Source organism: Caretta caretta, chromosome 9 (assembly GCF_965140235.1).
Source record: "Caretta caretta isolate rCarCar2 chromosome 9, rCarCar1.hap1, whole genome shotgun sequence".
In the NCBI taxonomy this organism is placed as follows: Eukaryota; Metazoa; Chordata; order Testudines; family Cheloniidae; genus Caretta; species Caretta caretta.
The window spans coordinates 84,585,902-84,599,714 of NC_134214.1; the positions used below are offsets into that span (position 1 = coordinate 84,585,902).

At 49.2% G+C, this 13,813-nt stretch overlaps 2 protein-coding genes across 3 annotated transcripts in view; one reads left to right on the top strand and one right to left on the bottom strand.

Moving 5' to 3' along the window:
* The window catches only part of PAK3 (p21 (RAC1) activated kinase 3), a 192,865-nt gene extending 189,956 nt beyond the window's left edge, over positions 1–2,909 (bottom strand). Inside the window, exon 1 of the mRNA XM_048864097.2 lies at positions 2,287–2,909. The gene's annotated coding sequence lies outside the window, so the exon portion shown is untranslated. The remainder of the gene's footprint in view (positions 1–2,286) is intronic.
* CHRDL1 (chordin like 1) overlaps positions 1–13,813 on the top strand; it is a 166,956-nt gene that overhangs the window by 83,135 nt on the left and 70,008 nt on the right. The gene's annotated exons all lie outside the window — the stretch shown is intronic.

Below are 13,813 nucleotides of genomic sequence, written 5' to 3' on the forward strand. Positions count from 1 at the left end.
AGGACACCACACAGAGCTGATGTGAGCCCCCCACCCCAGCCGCTTTCCAGAGCCCCCCGCAGAGCTGGCCCCGGCTGCTTGGTGGAACCCTGTTGCCCGGCTGCTTGGTGGAACCCTGTTGCCCTCCCCCCCATGTTGTCGCTGGTCGCGCAAACCCTGCCAGCCTCCCGCATGCTGGAACCCTGCCTGCCTCCCTGCGCAGGGCTGGCATCCCACTTGGCCCCCCACCCCCACCATGTTCCTCTGACCACACTGCACCCCACTTTTTTGACAAAAAAAAATCGGACGGCCAGGAGAGGGCTTAAAAAAAAGGGACTGCCCTGGCCAAAATGGGACATATGGTCACCTTAAGCTAACATAACAAAGGAGGCCCACTGACCTTCATGTACCTCAAGCCACCACATCTGCACTTGGTAAGGAGCTGGTGAAGATCCACAATAAAGTTAACATAAGTAGAAGGAAGCATGAGCATATGGGATGGCATTGGACTGGCAATCAGGAAATCTGGGGTCAGTTCTCAGCTCGATAACAGACTTCCTGTATGACTTAGGGCAAGTCATTTCATCTATCTGTGCCTTGGCTACCCACCTAAATAATAATAAGGTGAGTAGATTTTCTATAAGATTTTATTCCAAGCAAAGTCCAATGCACATAAGATCCAGTTACCTGTGTGTTGGTCTACCACAAAGGACACAGGATTCTAAGTGTTCAAGTTTCTCAGCCACAATAAACAAAAAGAAGCAGCAATGGAAGAGAGATTCACTTGCAACCAGCATCTTTTTGATCCAAAATTAAGAAATGGTCATGAGCTTTCCTCCTCAAAAGGCTAAAGCAATAGCTGTGCTAACTCACCTGATCTGTCTCTTTATTTTTAAAAATATACACCAGTGATTACATCAGCCCGTACATTGATCCCTTCAGCTAAGATAAGCTCATCCCAAGCTGGATCCTTGTATGAACCTGACAAACCTTGCTCAGATAAGAAATTGTCAGTCCTGCTGGCAAGGAGAGCAATTTCAGCCTTAGTAAGATTTCCACTAGGCACCACATGAGAGTGGGGGAGGGTACTTCATTAGATCAGTTGCTTCTGGAAAAAGGGAGACGAATTTGTCTGCCCCAGCCCCATTAAGTCAGTGCTGTGCAGCAGCTCCTAAGTGTATGTGATTTTACTGCATGAAGTCTAAAGTGATCTCCCTGCTCACTATCATCACCGGACATCATTGTGGCCAGTGCAGGAAATACTTTTAAAAAGAGGAAACCCAAATACTGTAATTTGGGTAAATACAGTAACAAAGGTAAAGTGCCTACTCCCAATACAGTCAATGGCAAAGCTTCCCTTTACTTCAGTGGTGCAGCATGGGGCCCATAGTTTTAGTTTGCTACTTGTTTCAGCTAAACAAGTTCATCATGATCCCTGTACATGACATGTCTGTTACATTCTGTTCATCACTACAATAAAACAAGATCTTAATCTAACATTACTAAAGTAGTGGTTTAAGACACTGTATTTTTGCCTGACCTGAAAAATAAAACTTTTTATAGAAATTGCTGGTAACGCAGAGAGAGTTTTAGGTTGTGAGTGGGTTTAAAAGAACCCCATTAAAATTATTCTCTTGCTGAGAATCTGAAAGTGACTAATACAATAGAATCACAGTGAGCCTTGAGTGTGTAGTTGTAAAAAAAATAAGTGAAGATATCAAAAAATCAGGGAATTTCCATCTATCCAAAATAATTATTATTCTCACAATGGGGCTACGTAGAACAGGTAAAGCCCAGACCGCAGCCATGTGCATCCACTGTACTCTGACACAGGATTAAAGACAACCTGGCCCACAGGTATATTCTAAGAAGCACTGATAGCGATTGCTCTCCATTCCCCCTTTCAGCACTGGCTCCAGTTACACTGCTTATTTAAGTGCCTTCAATCTGTGTACATACACACCCGTCCAGTCCTCCTCACACAAATGCAGACACTGCCAGCAGAGAGGCGCACGCAAGAACATTTTTCACACAGACACTGCTCCCTGGAGTCTCAGACTAACCAGGTCCGGCAAAATATGGGGAGAGAGAGAGAGAGAGACAGGCTTGTCCCCCTCCGCTGAAACTGACAAGGAGAGTTTTGCAATTGACAAGTGATGAAACTGTCCAGTTGCTACCCCGACTCCCTCCCCTCACTGCCGCATCAGATCTACTCCCTGGCTTTGTTTTAAACGAGCTGCCTTTCTTTTCCACCCCAGACGGAGTTCTGCAGAGCAAGCTGGCAAGGTAACAAAGCAAATGACAGACCTTCTCTCTCGCCTTTTCTGTGCTGGGGAGGGAGCGTTTCCTCTCCCTGGCTTTGCCCGTCGCCGCTTGGCAGGAGGAGGCGAGCAGCCCAGACGCTTCCTCAGGGATGCTCCAGCTTCTTTGCCGGCTCTCTCTTGAGGCGTTGCAGGATCTCGGAGGGCTCATCTGCTCCACATTGCTCGGGCCGGTGGGATTCTTTATTTTCAAAAAAAAAAAAATTATCTAGATTATTATTATAATATATTCTGGGGGCTTGTGGTTCCTGCAAGCAGGCGGAAGTGAAACCCTTCCCCCTCCCTCCTTCCTCTGAGCTCAGCCCAGCGGAGAGGAGAGAAGGGGTGATTCCCAGTCGCCGCGCCGAAGGGCAGGCGATTTCCCATCCGCGAGGCGAGCGGGAGCCTGCCAGGGTGGGGATTTGTGTGTTTAAATCTGCACACGCGGGGGCGGGGGGGTCACATTAGATTGCAGGGTGTTTCCTGCTGCAGACTGGGCACTACGGAACCAAAGGCGCCTCGGGCGTGATTCCCAGGCGCCTGTCCCAAGGCAGGGGCTGCTCGCCCGGCAGCCGGGCACGTGTCCCGCTCGCTCCGCCAGGGCCTGCAGGGTCCCAGCTCCCCTATCGCCTCCTCCGGGCGCCCTAACCGGAGGCGGCCTGGGGCGAGCTGCGCTGAAGCCCGCGAGCCGGGGCTAGCCGAGCCCCCTGCAGGCGCGGGGGCGGGGGGATGTTCCTCTCGCTTTCAGTCCATCCACCGCCCCGCCGCAGGGGCGCTTCCCGGCCCAGCCCCTTCCCCAGTGCGGCAGGCAGGGGAGGAGGAGAGAAGCCAAGAAAGGGGAGGGGGGTTTCGATCTATTTCACCCCCCTGCCCTAGGTAAAGTCTCCCCAAGAAGGGAAGTGGGGGGGGACTTGGGGGGCTTTTCGCACCCCTCGCTGCCTGCAGGCTGAGCTCCCAGCGGGAGTGGGATGGGGAGGGCGGTTTGCCTTCTCCACCCCATCCAGGATTTAGGGCCCCCTTTCTTCTCCCGGGGAGGGGGGGGGCTCCCGCTGCAGCCGGCCGGGCGAAGAGCAGGCACCGTGCCCCACCGCCCTGCGGAGCAGGTGCAAAGCCCAGCTGCTACGCCGAGGCTGCCTGTTGGCAGGGCCAGGGGGGCGCAGCTGGACGCAGCCCGCTCGGCTCAGGCCGCGGGGCCGGGCGAATCTCAGCCAGACAGCGGGAGTCCCCCAGCCGCAGCCGGCTCGGAATAAGAAAGGAGCGGCCCAGCCCTGCTCAGAGGCACGGAGCGAAAAGCACAAACAGTAGATCGGGAGGCTGCCACCGCTTCCCGGCTGCTGAACTGCGCTCCGAGTGGTCCCGCTGCCCCCGCTCTGAGCCAAGTTAAGAGCCCGGGTAGCACCTGAAGCCGCGGGACACCCCTGTGACGAGGTATTTAAATAACACGTGGAGATTGTCGTGAGCTGTGTGACAAAGGGCAGTCCCCTTTTCTGACGTCCTGGGCCTATTCTCTCGTACAAGTCCCGTGGGTGACAGGCTGTTAGAGAGGAAAAACACACCCTTCTCTCTCTGTGCGCCTGCCTACAGACAGAACTCTGAGACAAGCATCGATAGGAAGGGACATTTTCAAACAATTCATGATTAAAATATAAATCCATCTACCTCTTGCTAATTCTTTGTATGGTTTCTTGGGTGCTGTGTTAAATGTTTTCGATGCACAGGTAGTTTCCTCCAAAAAAAACATGGTCGTGTCTAGGGACAACCCAGAAGAGGGCTCCCATGTGCTAGGTACTGTACAAACACAGAGAGGGGCAGTTCCTTCCCCAAAGAGCTTCAGTCTAAATCAGGGGCGGGCAAACTTTTTAGCCTGAGGGCCGCACCGGGCTTCCGAAATTGTACGGAGGGCCGGTTAGGGGAGGCTGCGCCTCCGCAAACAGCCAGGCGTGGCCCGGCTCCGCCCCCCGCTTCTCGCCCCCGATGGCCCCCCCGGGACTCTTACCCCATCCAACCCACCCTGTTCCCTGACGCGCCCCCCCCGAACCCTGCCCCATGCACCCCCCCCTGTCCCCTGACCGCCTCGGACTCCCCCCCAACTGCCTCCCGCCGCCCCATCCAACCCCCCTCTCCTTCCTGACTGCCCCCCAGGACCCCTGCTCCATCCAACCACCCCTTCTCCCTGACTGCCCCCGGACTCCCCGCCCCTAACTGCCCCCCACCCCTGACTGCCTCCTGCCGTCCCATCCAACCCCTCCTCTCCTTCCTGACTGCCCCCCTGGAACCCCTACCCCCATTCAACCCCCCTGTTCCCTGCCCTCCGACCGCCCCGACCCCTAGCCACTCCCCTGCCCTCTATCCAACCCCTCTGCCCCCTTACCGCGCTGCCTGGAGGACCGGTGGCTGGCAGCGCGGCTGCACCAGGGTAGGCAGCCGCGCCGCCAGGCTAGAGCCAGCTACGCACCGCGCAGCACCGAGCACCGGCCCAGAGCATTGCACCGGTGGCGCAGTGAGCTGAGGCTGCGGGGGAGGGGGAACAGCGGGGGAAGGGCCGGGGGGTAGCCTCCCGGGCCGGGCAAGAGGGTCCCGCGGGCTGTAGTTTGCCCGCCTCCGGTCTAACTAGCCGGGACAGACACACCGATAGAGGAAGGGGTAGACACGCACAGCAGAGCGCTTAATGACATGGCTGCAAACTTGATGTTAATTGTACAATCAACCACGAACGATTGTACATGTTTAGACACACTCGGTGCTATGTTTCATTGCTTCAGGACGTTGGGTGAAGAGACGCCAATCTGCAACCGAGGCACCCAAATACCCCTGAAAATCTGGGTAACATTTTCAGAACCACCCAAGTGACCCATCCTCAGAAGTGACCCAGGAACCCACATCTCACTGCAAGTCAGTGCTACAGGGTCATCAAAAGATCAAAATGCTTTACAGAACAGTGTTCCATACGCTGCACATACATTTTCTGTCCACGCGTGTGTGCAGTGCTTCAGACAAATGGTTCGGGGGTCTGTTCTTGGCCCCGATCCTACTTCTCAGAGCAGTAAAGTTAAGTTCTTAATTCTTCTGTGCCTTCTATGATTTCCCTTGCGAAGGAGCAAGTCAGAGAAGTTGAAAGAGATTAAGTTACATGCAAGTACTGGAATAGTGTAGGAGGGAAGATTGTAAAATACAACTAACTACAATACCTTCTGCTAGCTCCCTAGCGACATCCTGTGGTGCAGCTGCTGCATGATCCATTCATTTGTATAATTTATTTGGGGCCTAATTTTAGCCTGCAAGCACTTGAGTGGTAACTTTACTCCCTCAAGTGGTCTCATTCACTTAAGCTGCTGGGTGCTCAGCACTTAGGAAAATCGGACTGTTTACTCAGGTGCCTGAGTATTTTGTCCTCTGGTTTATGCCATTCACAGACTGCTCAATTTCCAAAAATTATTAGCACCCACATTCCATGGTGACCAGCACCTTATAAATATGCAAAACCTCACACAGTATGTGTGTATATGTATAATTTCAACTGGCTTTATGCTAGGCTGAGGAGAGAGATGCTAACTGATCCACTAACCACAGCAGAACATACTCAGGGTAGGAGTCACAAAGATACTTAGGCACTTGAGTCACATAACAACTCACAAAATTCCGCTCAGCTGCCACCTAACCCTGGAGATGCTTAAACTCACTCCAGCCCTATGTTTTTCTCCTCTGGGTCTGCACACTGCAGACTCACTATGTGCTTGGACAGCCTCCTTCTTCTTAAGCCCCAGAGCAATTCACAAACCAGGAAAGAGGAGTGTTCAGCTACCCAAGACACATATGGGGGCCTGATCTGGTAGGCAGCCTCTGACCACACCCTCCCTTATAGTCATTCGGCTAGTGGCTAGGGTACTCACCCAGTATGTAGAGACCCCTGGTTCAAGTCCTCACTCCTCCTGAGGAGTGAATTCCTCTCAGCCTCTCAGGTGAATTCCCTAGCCACTAGCTATGGAATATTCTGCTCTGGGTCTCCCTCCATCTCTCTTACTGAAGTTGTTCCACCTTAAACAATGGAATACCAAATAATAATTGAACCAGAGAAAGAGTTGTTTACACCATCCTACCGCACATGATCCAATGGAATATAAGGCAATAAAATGAAATCAATAGTTACAGCATAAGTGTCCAGTACATCAATTGCCATCTCAGTGACTGATCCAGAACCATCATTAAGCACTCAGTGAGATATTAAAAAGAAAAGGAGGACTTGTGGCACCTTAGAGACTAACCAATTTATTTGCGCATGAGCTTTCGTGAGCTACAGCTCACTTCATCAGCATCACTACATCTGATGAAGTGAGCTGTAGCTCACGAAAGCTCATGCTCAAATAAATTGGTTAGTCTCTAAGGTGCCACAAGTCCTCCTTTTCTTTTTGCGAATACAGACTAACACGGCTGTTCCTCTGAAACCTGAGATATAAAAGTCCAGAATCTGGGCATGGACTAAGTCTTCCTATAAGTGTGTATATAATAGACTAGTACAAAAGGGGGGTCGGGGGGCTCCAATACTGACTGGTGCTTCTGGATGCTACTGCAATACAAATACCAAATAATAAAGTATACACAGTATAAGAGCATTCGTCGTATCTACTTATTATGATCGTTTATACCTTCCTAGATATAGAGGAGAACTGAAAGGCCATCAGTGACTAAGCCACCATCCCAGCATACTACCATATATTAAATGTCCATGAGTTCTCTTAAGTGAATGGGGTGGTACTGAATGAGGACAAGTAGCATATGCCAACTGACGACACATGGAGAGTCATGAGGCTTTAATAGCAGGTCATGACAGGTGGCTCATGTTTTGTTTGCCCGTTTTGAAGTGCTGTTTCTTTTTCATTTTCTCAGTTTGGGTGTTTTGCTCTGGAATTCAGCAACTGACATTTTATTTACTAATCCCCAGAGGAAATGAATGTGCTTAGGAACCATGAGCTGAAAGGAAAAAAAAACAAAACACGGCTGCATTTGAAATAATGACAAGAAAGTTAATGAAGACAAATTCCTCTCGAAGTTAGGCAATTTTTATATCATGCTACTGATATCCTTCATGAAGAATGATGCATTTATTCACCATCGTGTATTTTTACTTTAGCTTATGCTGTATAATAATAAACATCTGCTTACTAAGTTAGTGAGTAGAATGATGGGTTAGCAACTCACATTTCCACAGCAGGTCAACTCCTAAAGCTTTGTTCAGGTGCAGCTAGCAGCCTGTTGTACTTGTGGGAAAGGACTGTTCAAAAGTGGAAGTGTTCCAGAGAGCATGTTCAGTCCAGCTGGGTTGTTCTGAAAAATCCAGATGAAAGATTCAGAGATGGCAACCCAGTTTGGGGATCCAAGCAGAATGTTACAGTCCGAGTCAAGAAACAAGGCTTAATCTGTGTCATAAATATAAAGGGAAGGGTAAACCCCTTTGAAATCCCTCCTGGCCAGGGGAAAGCTCCTCTCACCTGTAAAGGGTTAAGAAGCTAAAGGTAACCTCGCTGGCACCTGACCAAAATGACCAATGAGGAGACAAGATACTTTCAAAAGCTGGGAGGAGGGAGACAAACAAAGGGTTTGTGTCTGTCTGTGTGCTGCTCTTGCCAGGGACAGAACAGGAATGGAGTCTTAGAACATTTAGTAAGTAATCTAGCTAGGTATGTGTTAGATTATGGTTTCTTTAAATGGCTGAGAAAAGCATTGTGCTGAATAGAATAACTATTTCTGTCTGTGTATCTTTTTTGTAACTTAAGGTTTTGCCTAGAGGGGTTCTCTATGTTTTTGAATCTAATTACCCTGTAAGATATCTACCATCCTGATTTTACAGGGGGGATTTCTTTATTTCTATTTACTTCTATTTTTTATTAAAAGTCTTCTTGTAAAAACTGAATGCTTTTTCATTGTTCTCAGATCCAAGGGTTTGGGTCTGTGGTCACCTATGCAAATTGGTGAGGCTTTTTATCCAACATTTCCCAGGAAAGGGGGGGTGCAAGTGTTGGGAGGATTGTTCATTGTTCTTAAGATCCAAGGGTCTGGGTCTGTAGTCACCTAGGCAAATTGGTGAGGCTTTTTACCAAACCTTGTCCAGGAAGTGGGGTGCAAGGTTTTGGGAAGTATTTTGGGGGGAAAGACGCGTCCAAACAGCTCTTCCCCAGTAACCAGTATTAGTTTGGTGGTGGTAGCGGCCATTCCAAGGATAACGGGTGTAATATTTTGTACCTTGGGGAAGTTTTGACCTAAGCTGGTAAAGATAAGCTTAGGGGGTTTTTTCATGCAGGTCCCCACATCTGTACCCTAGAGTTCAGAGTGGGGGAGGAACCTTGACATGGTGGCACAGTGGTGGGATTAACCTGAAATCATTTGAGATCCAGTTGAGATTTTTTGAACTAGAAATACAGATTTTAAAAAGGAAATTTTTTTTTCTTTGGAAAGAAAGTCCAGAAAGCAGCTTTGAAACTCAAAGCAGCTTGGTTTCTCTCTGCTTTGTGGCCAAGCAGAGACAAGGGGATTATCTTGTGAATTGCAGGTTTTTTTGCCTGGAGGCAGGGTACTTAACTCCTGCAGGGAAATTCAGTCTTCCAACCCATTGTGTTTTTTTTTTCTTTTCTTCCTAAAAGTAAATAGGGGGTGTGTGTTCTACCCATTTGCTTTTTCTTTGGGCTGGGTAAGCAGGTTTCCAAGCAGTTGGAGGTTTTTTGCTTTAATTTGGGCCCAGAGCAGAGACAAGGGAATTGTCTTTTTCTGTAGGCTGACAATCACTATCAGAGAATAGGTATTCTATTCCAGCACAGCAAAATTTTACAGCCAAGTTTTGTTTGTTTATTTCTAAACCTCGGGTGTAAAGTTAGTTAAAAACAGAGAGGTTAGAATGACCAAATCCTCAGCTCGACTACAGCTGGAATTAGCCAAATTTCAGGCTGAGGAAAGACAAAGGGAACATGAAAGACAGATAGAACTCATGCGGCTGGAGAAGGAGGTACAGGAGGCTGCCCACAAGAGGGAAATGGAGGCAAGGAAGCATGTGGAGGAGGAGAAGGAAAAAGAGAGGAAGCATGTGGAGGAGGAGAAGGAAAAAGAGAGGAAGCATGTGGAGGAGGTGGAGAGGATAAAGGCCCAGCAGAATATACCAACAAACCCTAGCAATCCTTCTCCAGGTACCACTTCCCATCCCAGAAAGTTCCCCACCTACAAGGCAGGTGATGATACTGAGGCCTTCTTAGAAAACTTTGAAAGGGCCTGCCTTGGGTACAACATCTCTACTGACCAATACATGGTAGAGCTGAGGCCGCAGCTCAGTGGACCCTTAGCTGAGGTGGCAGCTGAAATGCCTAAAGAACACATGAACAAGTATGAACTGTTTAAATCCAAGGCGAGAGTCAGAATGGGGATAACACCCGAGCAGTCTCGTCGGAGGTTCAGAGCCCTAAGGTGGAAACCAGACATGTCATTTACCCGACATGCCTACCACATTGTGAAACATTGGGATGCCTGGATATCAGGAGCAAGTGTTGAATCTCCAGTAAATTTGCACTTCCTAATGCAAATGGAACAATTCTTAGAGGGTGTTCCTGAGGAAATAGAAAGATACATCCTAGACGGGAAGCCCAAAACTGTAATCGAGGCAGGAGAGATTGGAGCCAGATGGGTGGAGGTGGCAGAGAAGAAGAAAACTGGTCGCAGTTGGAGTGGAGACCAGAAGGGACCACCCCAGACCACACCCTATTACCGGGGGCCGCCCAAAGCCCCACCTATCTCCCAAAGAACCCTCCAGACCCCTTATCGTCCCACCACCCCGTTCTCCAGCAACCCTCCTCGCCCCAGTGACCCATCAGCTGGACGATGTTTTAAATGTAACGAGCTGGGGCATGTAAAGGCCAACTGCCCCAAGAACCCCAACAGATTACAGTTCATTGCACCGGAATCACACCAGAGGTCCACAGGCCCAGATACCTCCCAGATACCCTTGGAGCGGAGGGAAACTGTGAGTGTGGGCGGGAAGAAGGTCACCGCGTGGAGGGACACCGGAGCACAAGTGTCAGCTATCCATGCTTCCTTAGTGGACCCCAATTTAATCAACCCAGAGATCCAAGTGACGATTCAACCCTTCAAGTCCAACTCTTTCAATTTGCCTACAGCCAAGTTGCCTGTCCAGTACAAGGGCTGGTCAGGAATGTGGACTTTTGCAGTCTATGATGATTATCCCATCCCCATGCTGTTGGGGGAAGACTTGGCCAATCATGTGAAGCAGGCCAAGAGGGTGGGAATGGTCACCCGCAGCCAGGCTAAACAAGCCGTGAGGCCTAGCTCTGTTCCGGAAACTTCTATCAGGACCCAGTCAGAGGTGATGGACCTGGACCCCAGGCCAATGTCTGCAACAGCAGTAGTGGATCCAGTCCCAGAGACCCAGACGGAACCAGTCCCAGAACCGGAACCAGCCGAACAACCAACACCAGACCCCGTGTCAGCACTGAATCCAGTACTTGCAACCTCAACAACAGAGGGCCCCACCGAACCTGAACTGGCAGCAGCCGATAACCCGACCCAAGAGGCTCAGCCGGAGCCTGAATCCCAACATAGTGCACCAGCGGAGAGCGGTTCACAGTCAACAGAAACAGCTCCATCCCCTATATCGCTTCCAGAGGGACCAAGCCTAGGTCCACAATCCCATGAGGAACTGATGTCTCCAGCATCAAGGGAACAGTTCCAGACCGAACAGGAAGCAGATGAAAGCCTCCAGAGAGCTTGGACAGCGGCACGGAGCAACCCACCGCCTCTCAGCTCTTCTAATCGATCCAGGTTTGTTGTAGAAAGAGGACTTTTATACAAGGAAACTCTTTCTGGTGGACACCAGGAAGACTGGCATCCTCAGAGACAGTTGGTAGTTCCAACTAAATACCGGGCCAAGCTCTTGAGCTTAGCCCATGATCACCCTAGTGGCCATGCTGGGGTGAACAGGACCAAAGACCGTTTGGGGGGGTCATTCCACTGGGAAGGAATGGGCAAGGATGTTTCTACCTATGTCCAGTCTTGTGAGGTGTGCCAAAGAGTGGGAAAACCCCAAGACCAGGTCAAAGCCCCTCTACAACCCCTCCCCATCATTGAAGTTCCATTTCAGCGAGTAGCTGTGGATATTCTGGGTCCTTTTCCGAAAAAGACACCCAGAGGAAAGCAGTACATACTGACTTTCATGGATTTTGCCACCCGATGGCCAGAAGCAGTAGCTCTAAGCAACACCAGGGCTAAAAGTGTGTGCCAGGCACTAGCAGACATTTTTGCCAGGGTAGGTTGGCCCTCCGACATCCTCACAGATGCAGGGACTAATTTCCTGGCAGGAACTATGAAAAACCTTTGGGAAGCTCATGGGGTAAATCACTTGGTTGCCACTCCTTACCACCATCAAACAAATGGCATAGTGGAGAAGTTTAATGGAACTTTGGGGGCCATGATACGTAAATTCGTAAATGAGCACTCCAATGATTGGGACCTAGTGTTGCAGCAGTTGCTCTTTGCCTACAGAGCTGTACCACATCCCAGTTTAGGGTTTTCCCCATTTGAACTTGTATATGGCCGTGAGGTTAAGGGGCCATTGCAGTTGGTGAAGCAGCAATGGGAGGGATTTACACCTTCTCCAGGAACTAGCATTCTGGACTTTGTAACCAACCTACAAAACACCCTCCGAACCTCTTTAGCCCTTGCTAGAGAAAACTTACAGGATGCTCAAAAAGAGCAAAAAGCCTGGTATGATAAACATGCCAGAGAGCGTTCCTTCAAAGTAGGAGACCAGGTCATGGTCTTAAAGGGCACTCCAGGCCCATAAAATGGAAGCATCGTGGGAAGGGCCATTCATGGTCCAGGAGCGCCTGGGAGCTGTTAATTATCTCATAGCATTCCCCACCTCCAACCGAAAGCCTAAGGTGTACCATATTAATTCTCTAAAGCCCTTTTATTCCAGAGAATTAAAGGTTTGTCAGTTTACAGCCCAGGGAGGAGACGACGCTGAGTGGCCTGAAGGTGTTTACTACGAAGGGAAATGTGCTGGTGGTGTGGAAGAGGTGAACCTCTCCATGACCCTTGGGCGTATGCAGCGACAGCAGATCCAGGAGCTGTGCACTAGCTACGCGCCAACGTTCTCAGCCACCCCAGGACTGACTGAACGGGCATACCACTCCATTGACACAGTGTTTCTCAGCAAAAAACTGTCTGAGAGGGAAAGCAACTGGTCAGTCACTGAAAAAGAATGTTACGCCATTGGCTACGCTCTGGAAAAGCTACGCCCATATGTTTGGGGACGGCGTTTCCACCTGCAAACCGACCATGTTGCACTGAAGTGGCTTCACACCGTCAAGGAAACTAACAAAAAACTTCTTCGGTGGAGTTTAGCTCTCCAAGATTTTGATTTCAACGTCCAACACATCTCAGGAGCTTCTAACAAAGTGGCTGATGCACTCTCCCGTGAAAGTTTCCCAGAATCAACTGGTTAAAATCGTCCTTGAGATGTGGAAAATATTGTTAGTCTTTATGTACTTGGTAGTATATTTAGAGATGCATGTGTCTTATTAACTCTGTTTTCCTAGAGCTCCAGGAAGAAATCCCAGCCAGTGTTTCACCCTAGCTGAGATTTGGGGGGCGTGTCATAAATATAAAGGGAAGGGTAAACCCCTTTGAAATCCCTCCTGGCCAGGGGAAAGCTCCTCTCACCTGTAAAGAGTTAAGAAGCTAAAGGTAACCTCGCTGGCACCTGACCAAAATGACCAATGAGGAGACAAGATACTTTCAAAAGCTGGGAGGAGGGAGACAAACAAAGGGTTTGTGTCTGTCTGTGTGCTGCTCTTGCCAGGGACAGAACAGGAATGGAGTCTTAGAACATTTAGTAAGTAATCTAGCTAGGTATGTGTTAGATTATGGTTTCTTTAAATGGCTGAGAAAAGCATTGTGCTGAATAGAATAACTATTTCTGTCTGTGTATCTTTTTTGTAACTTAAGGTTTTGCCTAGAGGGGTTCTCTATGTTTTTGAATCTAATTACCCTGTAAGATATCTACCATCCTGATTTTACAGGGGAGATTTCTTTATTTCTATTTACTTCTATTTTTTATTAAAAGTCTTCTTGTAAAAACTGAATGCTTTTTCATTGTTCTCAGATCCAAGGGTTTGGGTCTGTGGTCACCTATGCAAATTGGTGAGGCTTTTTATCCAACATTTCCCAGGAAAGGGGGGGTGCAAGTGTTGGGAGGATTGTTCATTGTTCTTAAGATCCAAGGGTCTGGGTCTGTAGTCACCTAGGCAAATTGGTGAGGCTTTTTACCAAACCTTGTCCAGGAAGTGGGGTGCAAGGTTTTGGGAAGTATTTTGGGGGGAAAGACGCGTCCAAACAGCTCTTCCCCAGTAACCAGTATTAGTTTGGTGGTGGTAGCGGCCATTCCAAGGATAACGGGTGTAATATTTTGTACCTTGGGGAAGTTTTGACCTAAGCTGGTAAAGATAAGCTTAGGGGGTTTTTTCATGCAGGTCCCCACA